The 11,352-nt window shown below is 46.4% G+C and overlaps 1 non-coding gene across 1 annotated transcript; it reads left to right on the top strand.

The window, feature by feature from the left end:
• Positions 1–209: 209 nt before the first annotated feature.
• On the top strand, positions 210–374 carry LOC138474898 (U1 spliceosomal RNA). The gene has a single exon (XR_011269121.1). It is a non-coding gene; the product is annotated as a U1 spliceosomal RNA (small nuclear RNA).
• The last annotated feature ends 10,978 nt before the right edge of the window (positions 375–11,352 follow it).

The following is an 11,352-nucleotide window of genomic DNA, read 5'->3' as shown; positions in this document are numbered from 1 at the left end:
CTGAGCAGGGCCTGATGGGAGAAAGGAACTGTGCTACAATGTGCCTCTACTGCTCGGCTCTGCCTGCCGGAGCTTCCCCCTACACATGGGACAGACAACTCAGCAGATGCTCAGGGCTTGCGGGAAGGCTGGGTCAGGGCTTGCCTTCTCACCCTCAATTAGCAGGGATTCTAGAACAGGCCCAACCCATGCCCTTTCACTTGCAACTCATACTTAACTGGCAGTGGAAAATCTGTGATCAGAAAGGCAGATCTCCCAGGGTAAGGCTCATCCATTGCACATTGGATTTGCTGACCCCTGTGATATCCCCAAATGCGGGATACTCAATTGCATTTATTTCTGGTAGTGGGGGACTGCATTTGTGCTTTCCCCCGATTTATTGGTGAAAGAAAGAAACAGTAAAGTGTGCAAATAGGTTGGTTGCACTCTGAGCCTGGTCTTGTAGCAGAATTTATTTTGCTGCAGTCAAGAAGGCCAGTGCTGAGCAGCTCGGGTCCACAACCTGGTTTATTAGTGAAATAAAGAAAAAGTAAAGTGTGCAAGTAGGTTGGTTGCAATAGAGCCCCTGGTTGTGTAGCAGAATTTCTTTTGCTGCTGTCAAGAGGGCCAGCGCTGAGCAGCTCAGTTCAACATCATTCACTGGAGGGGTGAAGTGCACAGGTGCCTAACCCCAGACTTGTGCGCCCCATGATATCAGGTGGCACTGTGCCTGTTCCCAATATGATCCCCAGCCACTGTGGGATAGCGGATCCCTCTTGCAGATGGGGGATACCTGTTGTCCAGAAAGTAAAGTTGACAATAGCCAAACGTGTATGCTTTTAATTGGAAAACCGGGTGGCACGCTGCGTGGTCCTCTAATAGGTAGGTATGTAATTGGCTGGGCCTAACACCCAGTACAGTCAGTCAGTCAGTGCAGCCACTCTATGAGATTTTTGGTGACCTCACGATTGTCAGGAAACGTAGGGGGATCAGGTATTCGGTTAGGTCCCGAGCCCGGTGTCCAGTAATGATGCCTGTTCCACCCTCTGTTTTCACACAAAGCCGTCATGCACATCATGGAGTACGGGCACATTCCTACAGCAATCGTACCCATAATCATCTGGTACTCTGCCATTCTTTCCGAAAGTGCTGGAGATTGCCCTGGCAATGCGGATGCTCTGCGTTACTGGGATCACATGTCTTCTCACGTTGAGCTCCGTTTTGCAGATCACATGACCGGCGTTCATGGTATTTAAGTCCCGTTCGAACTTGGCGCTTCTCTTCTGATTTTGTATTCTATAGCCAGTGATATTTTGTGACTTTCTTGACCCTTGGATTTCGTGATCCCGGCTTGCTTTTGGATTCCTGTGGATTGCCCTTTTTGTCGTCTTGTTTCCGGATTCCTACGACCCCAGAAAGCTAATCGACCTTCCTCTGCTTTGCAATTGGATTCCGGTTTCCTCTCACGGTTCTGACCCTCGGAATATTCCTTAACCTGCTACTGCCTATCCCTTTGTCTCTACCTTACCTGCATCGATGCAGACCCGGACCGCTCCCTCGACTCTCCTTCGATCTGTGACTCATCTATCGGACATCTGAGCTCTTCCTTCCGCGGACTTCAATTACGCCCATTCCACTCGGCGTTTGAACTAGAGACGCTTCGTGTTGCAAATTAGGTGTCCTTGTGTCGGCGGTTGGTAGGTGGATCGCTGAACTTATTTCCATCAAGGGAACTGGGATTTTGGGACAATTAGGCGTCCTCGTGCCAGAGGTTGATCGGTGGTCTTCCGGACTTACCTTGGATTTCCAGATTCATCTTGTTCACGGACCTGCAAGGATTCTACATATGGTAAGAATGTTTTATGTTGAGTCTTCGTTAAGGAACCTTGTTAAATCCTTGATTAGTGTCTAACTGCTTTGGTGTTCTTTTAGGTTAGATGCCTCAAGTTCTTACTTATAATGACTTCCTGCTAGTCATTCAGGTATTGCCTTGTTATGGTTTCCTATATTGGTTGGTTACTGTCATTTTGCTGTTATTAATTGTGACTTCCTTTGCAGGCTGGCGGTTCCTGTGGCATCCATCCATCCTTTGGTTAATAGATTTGTCAGGGGGTATTTCTTGTTCGCTCTGACAGGTATATTGGCAGAAAGAACTCGTCTACTACATGACTGGTTCAACTGCCAAGAAGGAACTATGCTTATTTGGCAAAGAATATCAAGCTTGTGCTAACATATTCAGAAGCCTTATAATGGATGCTACTAGTGACCCCTTGACCGCACTCACCCAACTTGTGGCTGATTTGCAAGCCGATGTAATGGCAGCCCATGAGGCCACCCAACGGAATATCCTTGAGATACTGGCTGGCATGCAATCTGCTGGGGCGAGTGCCACTGGCAGCATTCCTGCTCCAACTGCCGCATCAGGGGCATCCTCTGCGAGTGTCAGGGATGGCACTCTATTAAGAGTGGCACAGGACACCCAAAAAGGGTTTGGGTGGTTGTGCCTAAATAAAGTGGACAGAGAAGCACACACACAGCTGAAAGGAAAGAGAACGAAGAGTAGGCCAGAGTAGCAAGGAAAGGTACAGAATGAATTCCCTCTTGGGGTGTATGCAGATATAGGAAAAGAGTATTCCACGAACCTTAGGAAATACTCAAGCCTTCTGCACAGTTTGCTATAACAGAGGCCCACGCTGTTTGCTCATGACTTGGAACAGCAGCTATGGGTGTCTGTAATGTAGAAACGAGACAAGGGAAGGGGCAGAGGTTGACTGATGGGAACCAACAGACAAGCTCTGTACAAAAGGGTCTACAAACAGGACAAGAGAAGATACTTACAGACAAATCCAGGAAAAGGAGGTTGATAACAAACTAGCAGAAGGAAATGAAGGGAAAGTCGTGTAACGGGATAGGATAGCAGAGGACAGTAAGGAACAAGGTTGAGAGCTCAGGGGAGCAAGAAAGCAATGAGCAAGCCCACAGGAGCAGGGCTGTAAGGTAGAGAGCCCAGAGGGAAAGGGCTTAGGGCAGCAGAGTAAAGCAGGCTGCACGGCAAGGAACCCAGAAGGGCTGGGCAGCAAGGAGTGGATCCTGAGGGGCAGGGCCGCTGGCCATAGAAGGTTGCAGAGGACTGTAGAGGGCTGCTAGGCCGAGAACCCAGCGGAAAAAGGTAGGTAGTAGGCAGCGGAGCGTGATAAGCTGCAGAGCAGGGAGCCCAGAGGACGAGGGCTGAAGGCAGCCGGAGTGAGGCAGGCTGCAGAGCAGGGAGCCCAGAGGACAAGGGCTGAAGGCAGCCGGGGTGAGGCAGGCTGCAGAGCAGGGAGCCCAGAGGACAAGGGCTGAAGGCAGCCGGAGTGAGGCAGGCTGCAGAGCAGGTAGCCCAGAGGACAAGGGCTGAAGGCAGCCGGAGTGAGGCAGGCTGCAAGGCAGGGTCCAAGCAGGAGTGATGGTAAACAGCATACAAAGATCCGTAGAAAGACACGAAAGGTGGAGGAAGGTCTCTCAATGCAAGAGGCTGAGCCACTGCAGGCAGCAGCCTTTTATACTGCCTAGCCCAGCAAAGAGGCAGGCTAATTGGTTGCACCTGGCTAAGCACACCTGCAGACAATCGGCCACCTCCCTCTCTGTTCCTGAGTTGGTGGAAGCAGAGCCAATTCCTAGGGCTTCTGGGGGGTGTAGTTCCTTTGATGACCAATAAGAACAGCCAGGAATCGATGCTTATAGCCAAGTGCATTGTGGTATGCGTAGTTTGTTGGAAAAAATAATAAAGCACCAAAGTCTCGCAAATGGGAAATTAAGTCCCCAAAGTAAATATAGATTGATCCAAGAGTCTGTTGTAAATAAATGATAAACAAATAGTCCATATTGAGCGCAAATGAATGCGCCCATGGCGCAGGCATGACAGTGAGGCAGGAGAACGCTCCTGTGGTTCTCGCTGCTCAGTTGCCATTGGCTCCGCCAGAGCACTTTCATGGTGATCCTAAGACATACAGAACCTTCATCAACCATTGTCCGTTGCATTTCTTGTGTGGTCCTTCTTCATTTCCAGATTCGACTACACAGGCGGCTTTTGTATTGTCATACTTGGGTGGAACTGCAGCCATTTGAGCTAATCCATTACTAGAGCAAGGAAGTAACCTCCTTCATGATTGTGACGCATTGATCGAGGCCATGTCACGAGTATTCGATACCAGGTACAAGACTCAGGCCACTGATTTGGAACTTTGTCCTTGCAACAAGGGGATGCCTCTTTGTTGAATTATTTGGCCAAGTTTAACCAGTTGGTGGCCGAGGCAGGTTGGCCTGATGAGAAGAAAGCTGTCTTGTTCTATAAAGGTCTGTCTGAAAGGTTTGTCTGATACCCTGAAAGATGTACTGGCTACCGTACCAGTGGTACCCTCTATGTTTTCAGAACTGCTGGACCTTATCTTGCAAATTGACGCCCAGAGAGCCGAAAGGAAAGTGGAGAAGCGAGGCCCTATCCCTGTTTCAGTCACAACTCATGCTCGGGTTACAGGCAATGAAGAACCCATGCAAATTGGGGCAGTTCGGGGTCCATTGTCCTCTGAGGAAAGAGAGCACCGTAGGAAAAGCAATCTGTGCTTTTATTGTGGATCCTCGGAACACTTCTTAAGGCAATGGGCCTCATTACGACCCTGGCGGAAAGGGGTTTACGCCGGCGTAAAGCATGGCGTACCTTTCCGCCAGACTACGAGTTCCCGTAGCGCCATGGTGATTTTTACGCCTGCTTTTTGCAGGCGGAAAAATCCATGGCGCTACGGTACTTGTCGTTAATTACGCCACCGTAATTTACGGTGGCGTAATTAACGCCTTCCCCACTCCCATTATACCCTATGGGGCAAAAATGGGAATGGGGAAGGGTAAATGGGGATTGGGGACTTACCGCCCCGCCAAGGTCGGAATGGGGCGGTAAGTCCGCCAACCCCCATGGCGGAGTTGGCAGCTTTGCGCCATGGACCATGGTGCAAATTGCACCATGGTCCTCCGCCAGGGTCATAATGAGGCCCAATGTCTTAAAAAACCTCAGAAAGCGGGAAAAGCTAGAGCTCGGCAATAGAGGGAGCCCTGTTGCCGAGCAGTTCAATTCAGGGTTCCTTTTGTCCTGTTCCTTTTGTCTTACAAACCACTTTGGCTTACCCTTCTGGCGAACCATGGCTTGTTCATGCAGTCTTAGACTCAGGTGCCACTGGGAACTACATTGATGTACAATATCTGCGTCAGTGGAAAATCCCTGTTCCAAATGATCACCCTGAGGTGGTCAATGCGGTAGATGGCACCACCCTAATGTCAGGGTCGGTTATCGAACGTACCATTGATCTTACCATGACTATGAGGTCTGGACATACTCAAGTTATACATTTCGATGTTATAGCAGCACCTCAATTTAAGCTCATTTTGGGTTTACCATGTTTGGTAAGACACAATCCTCGTGTGGATTGGCAAACAGGTTTGGTTATGTTTTCTTCGGAATGTTGTAAAAACCATTGTCTACCTGCACAGGAAGAGCCCTCTAGTCCATGTTCCTCTTTATTGGATTCAGCTGCAATAATCAGGGCTCTCACTTCGTCTCTCCCGAAGGAGTACGAGTCTTTCAGGGATGTATTTGACCAAGTAGGGGCTGAGGTGCTCCCAACGCACCACCCATATGATTGTCCCATTGATTTGGTGGAGGGGGCTAGAATACCCTCAGGACGAGTTTACTCCCTTACCCAGAGAGAAAACATTGGGTTGAAATAATACATAGACAAGGCCTTAGAGAACAGCTTCATTCACCTTACTCATTCCCCGGCTGCTTCTCTATTATTCTTCGTGCCCAAGAAGGAGTGGGACCTGCGGTCCTGTATCAATTACCGTGAATTGAATGCTGTCACCATATGGAATCAATACCCGATCCCACTTGTCTCTGTGCTCCTGGATCAGTTGGGTACCTCCGAGTTCTTTACCAAGCTTGATCTACATGGGGCGTACAACCTGGTGAGGATGAGGAAAGGCGACAAGTGGAAAACGGCATTCAAACAGTGCTGGCAAAGATGAGCAATGCCAAGGTCAATGCTGTTTTGGATTGCCCCTTCCCACTACCGTTGAAGCCTTACAATCCTTCCTTGGTTTTGCTAACTTCTACCGTCGATTTATCCGCTCCTTCTCGGAGACAGCGGCTCCATTTACTGCCCTGACTAGCAACTAGCGCCTTTTTGCCTGGAGTTTGGAGGCTCAACAGGATTTTGATGCCTTGAAACAAGCCTTTACCACAGCACCGGTGTTACAACATCCGGATCCAAGACAACCATATTTTGTAGAGGCCGATGCCTCTGAGGTTGCACTGGGGGCTATTCTGTCGCAATCATGCAAAGATACTGGATTACTGCATCCTGTAGCTCATCACTCGTGAAAGCATACTCCCTATGAGCAGAACTATACAGTTACGGAGTGGGAGGAGTTGGCAGTCAGAGATGCATTTACTGTCTGGAGACATCACTTGTTGGGTACCGCGTCTCCAGTATAAATATACACTGATCATAGGAATTTGTCAGCATTACAGTCTTTACAATGTACCACTGCTCGTCATGCCAGGTGGCATGAATTCTTTTCTATGTACAATTTCAAGCTCACCTATCGCCCTGGTCCAATGAATTCGAGAGCAGATGCCCTCTTGAGACTACACGGTGTGTCGTCTCGTTCCTGGGGAGGTACCATTCTTCACAGTAATCAAGTGGTCTGCGCTTGTACATTACAACCCTCATTGGTGTCTTCCATTTAAGAATAGGTAGCGAAGCGACCCAACGAACTACAGGAATATAACATGGATGTTATCCATTCCCTGCCTTACGTACAGGGTCGCCTATTTCTGCCTGATTTGGCCACTCGACGCACCGCCATGCAGTAGTGCCATGACTCACTTCTAGCTACCCATCCGGGCAGGAAAAAGACCTTGGAGTTGCTGAGACGCTGGTGTTGGTGGCCTTCCATGACCCGGGATGTGTGATCTTATGTTGCTTCATGATCAATATGTGCCCAACGTAAGGGTTCTACAATGAAGCCTCTGAGTCTCTTGCAACCATTACTGGTACCTGATCCTCCTTGGTCAATGGTTTGCATGGACTTCATTGGGGAGCTACCTCCCGTGAAGGGATTTGACACTCCCTGTAGCCATTCAGGTATTGACTTGTTATGGTTTCCTATATTGGTTGGTTACTGTCATTTGCTGGTATTAATTGTGACTTCCTTTGCAGGCTGACAGTTCCTGTGGCGTCCATCCATCTTTTGGTTAATAGATCTGTCAGGGGGTATTTCTTTGTCCCTCTGACGGGTATATTGGCAGAAAGAACTCTTCTACTACACGACAGGTTCAACTGCCAAGAAGGAACTATGCTTATTTGGCAAAGAATATCAAGCTTGTGCTAACAACTATGTCTCGATGGAATGCTTGTAATCGGAAAACCGGAGTGCAAGTACCCCCCTTTTTAGATTTTGGCTAAAGGTGCAGCACTAGAATGGTAATGGATAAGCCCCCCCCCCATAAGTGGAATAACAGGTGTTCAATGTTGGTAATCAGGTTTTGTAACACACTAAAATTATGCAGACCTTGTATGGTTGGATGAGTACATGAAACAAAAAAATGATACTTGTTTGAAAGTGTGAGAGCGCGATACTATTTATGTATAAGAACTTGAAATGTTTTGTTCCGAAGCACTTTTTATAGATACAGGAGGATGATCAGGTAGCAGTATTTGCCAACGCACTAATGAAACCATTTTAAACTTAGCTGTAGGTTCTGAATGAGATGAATATCGGAGATGTCTGGCTGTTTTGTGCAGGAATAATGAGTCCATGAAACAACTGCAACACATCTTACTGAGAGTTAATCCTGAAGGTAACTTTTTGGATGAGAAGAAAATGGGGTCAATTCAGTAAGAAACTACATTTCAAGTTTTTTTGATCAGAACAGTGAAGGAAGAGCAACTGTATAAGAACATGTGTTCTCTGGTGAAATATTCTCCCTCTCTCCCCTTCTAGCTTGGCTTCCCCTTATCCCTACATCCGCTTATCCCCCTCTCTCCCCCGAGAATGTGATTTCACCCTGTAGTCATGTTGAAATAACAGGGCGGATCCACATAAAGAGGGGATTTGGGTTCATACACTTACTTGATAATATGGGCCTTGACACATTGCTACATATAATGATCCATTCTTATATTAAATGTGTCATATTACATTGGTAATGTAACCATATTTTTCTTAGTGTATTGAGGGATAATGCCCTAGGATGCCACTTCCGGTTATGTCATGTGGGGGCAGTGTCAAATTTCATCACTTCCGGTGGTGTCACTCGGGGCGCAGGCATGTGATGTCACGTCTGATAGCCCGGGCATTTTGGTGAAATGACGCCCCTGGGAGTGCAGGCTCTCACTATCGTGTTCTAGGAAGCCAAGATTGAACTCTATTTTCATCCTTGGCCCACGTGACAGGAGACCACAATTTGGTCTGTTTTGCAAGTTATAAATGTCTTAAATTAATTCATCTTGGCACTCTTGGTGTTCTTTCTTTGCACCTTAACAAGAGATGATTCATCCTTCGTATGTTCACTCCTTTCCAGAATAGATAGCGGACCATGGCTGCTTCAGTCTTGACTCCAAGCCAGACAGACTCACCATACAGTTCCACGATTAAGCTTGTTCTTGCTGCAACATAGATTTCTCTTACCTATTCATGCGTCCTGGCTTACTAAAATTCATGATAGATATCCAGATTCTATATAATGGCGGCTTCGCCTGCATTCTATTCACTACATATAGCCAGCTTCTATGATGACTTAATCTACTTGCGTTTCAACGTCTGTACAGTTATTGAATGGTTGATTCTCTGCAGCACTTTGTGCACATGTAATCTTTTTTGTATTTAAAAGTTCACTTGATTCTCTACTTCATCATTAGTCTCTTCAGGATCTATGCATCCTCTTTAGACAGTATCTGGAGATGCCGTTCATACTCTTATGAAATCACAGGCTTATTTTGTTTGTTCCTTCTCAAACCTTCAGGGTGTTCCTCCCTCAAACTGTTATCTCTTCAGGGATAAATTCGATAGGGTTGTCTCAATGGGTATCTTCTTTCGAACATATGTTGCGGTATTGGCACAACTGCTGGTGTCAAACATGGTATGATCTCAGGCTTCCGACATATGGGAGGTAAGGGGCAGGGTTTCCTGCATAGGCATGCAGCTGCTCTTCTAAATTCACCCGTCTGGTCGAGTCCTCAACCACCTCTTCAATTGTTTCCACATCCAGGTATTTTCTTTTGAAGAAGTGTTTCTTTGGCGTCCACATCTTCATCACCCCCCTCAGGGAGCCTGCTGATTTGACATGTTCATCTACACTTCAGGTCATGTAGTTGCATTGTCCATTCGGGGCAGAATAGACCCATCTTCCCACATACTTCTTATGATTCTTTGGCTACTGGAACTTCGTTCCTTCAGGTGCTATGATACTAGCCTCCATGTATTTTCTAACGGCATCATCAGTCAGCTCCTTGGCATTTAGTTCAGGTTTAAATTGAAACAATGGAGTGTTCTCGTGTGAATAGTATTAAACAACTGATTTAAAGACTACCAGCAGTTACTAAACTAAAATTTAGTTCAGGTTTGATATCGATCATTATCTTCATCCCTACCACCTTCTTTGCCGTTTTGTTGCATTCGGTAATCACTATCCTGACTATGCAGAATCCAAACATCACCAATGCCAATATTACTCCAAGAACCTTGAATATGTTCGCCAAGCACTGAGGAATCCATGAAAACAAGGAAGCAAACCAACTGTCATCTTCAATATCATTCGTTTCATCTTCCATCTTTTTATGCAGGTCTGTTAACAACGTTATGGCCTCTGTCAAGGTTCCATTTTGTTCTATTTTGTTAAATCGTGAGAAGGTATAAATGTGCAGCATGATGGCCCAATTTTGGCGCAAACTCCTCCTTCCATCAATGTGATCATATCAAGGAAATACCTATTTGGGAGGGTCATTGGTGGTATGGCCCTCAGCTCTTCTTTATTGGCGTTGAATCCCTCAGTGGTAACATTGATTGTCGGCAGAAGCTCTCATCAGGTGATATGTAACCACTTGGCATTCACCACTGTTTGGATTCCAAGCATAAATATAGTCATCATTGTCACAGCAGTCCTGCCGAACAACATGTGCTCCTCCGGAATAGTATACGCTGTTATAGATTTGGTTGAGAATTCATTTTCTCTTTTTGTCCCTCAAGAAGTTCAAGTGATCTTTTTCTCAAGTGGGCATCCACTTTTGGAAATTCTCCAATGTTCAGATCACTTTGAGGCGTCACTAATGCTGGAACATGGATGAGCACCAAGGAACATACTCCACCCCAATCCTTGGGCAACCTCATATAAGCTTTAGATCCACAAGCCCAATATCGATCCATAAGGACGGCTGCCCCTTCTCCCAGCCTGAGAACTTCAATTGTAGTTTTGCATTCTTTATTATATCCCACATGGTTCTTTCTGTGTCTTCGGAAGCATAGCGTGGCATTTACCAATGGGATTACAACTACTGGGCCTGATTCGTATTCTACCCATGTCAACCATTTGAAATGCTTGGCCCATGATTTTAAGCATCCATCATTCACCTTCTGTACCTCTTGAGCGTATTCTGTTTTCAGCAGATGAGCTGAATCATTCCTTCTTTCCATCCCTTCTTGAAATTCACTCGTCCATAGATCTATAATTGAGTCCAAGTGATCGGCTACTTTCGTCACATCAGGGCAATTCATCTTCTTCATTTCTTCAATGATCACCTCATCCTGTCCTGCAGCAGGATATACAAGCATCTTGCTTTTCTATGCAGGCTCCTTCTCCATTTGTAGAGTCTTGATGTAGTCATCCTGGTGTGGAAACAACCATTTTGATCTCCATCACAAGGTCGCCCAACTTCCTCGGAACTGTCCTCGAGTAGTACATGTTGCAAGATGGCTGAGGCCCTTTGCATCATGCTCTGCAACCTCCTTTGCAATGAAAGTCCATACTGTATTCATGGCATAGGGGATGAGAGAGCAGACATAGTGACCCTCATTAGAAGCCTTTTCCAGCCCACCTTTTTCATGTGTGGGTACCACATGTTATTCCTCAGGTGAGCTGTATTATCTAGATAGGTATTTATCCCTTCACCATCTTCCTCTGCATCTCTTCTATGTCTCCCAATATACTTATAGAGATGAGAGATTGCCATTATTTGTTTTCACAGTGCAGAGAACCATAGGACCTTTTTCTTCAGTAGAAGTACTAAGATGATAGAGACTTTAAAAAATAAGTAACAGAAAGACAACGAGAACAATCATGCAGAT

This window comes from Ambystoma mexicanum, chromosome 8 (genome assembly GCF_040938575.1).
Source record: "Ambystoma mexicanum isolate Mex_15411 chromosome 8, UKY_AmexF1_1, whole genome shotgun sequence".
Lineage (NCBI taxonomy): Eukaryota > Metazoa > Chordata > Amphibia > Caudata > Ambystomatidae > Ambystoma > Ambystoma mexicanum.
This window is presented reverse-complemented; position numbering and strand designations above follow the sequence as displayed.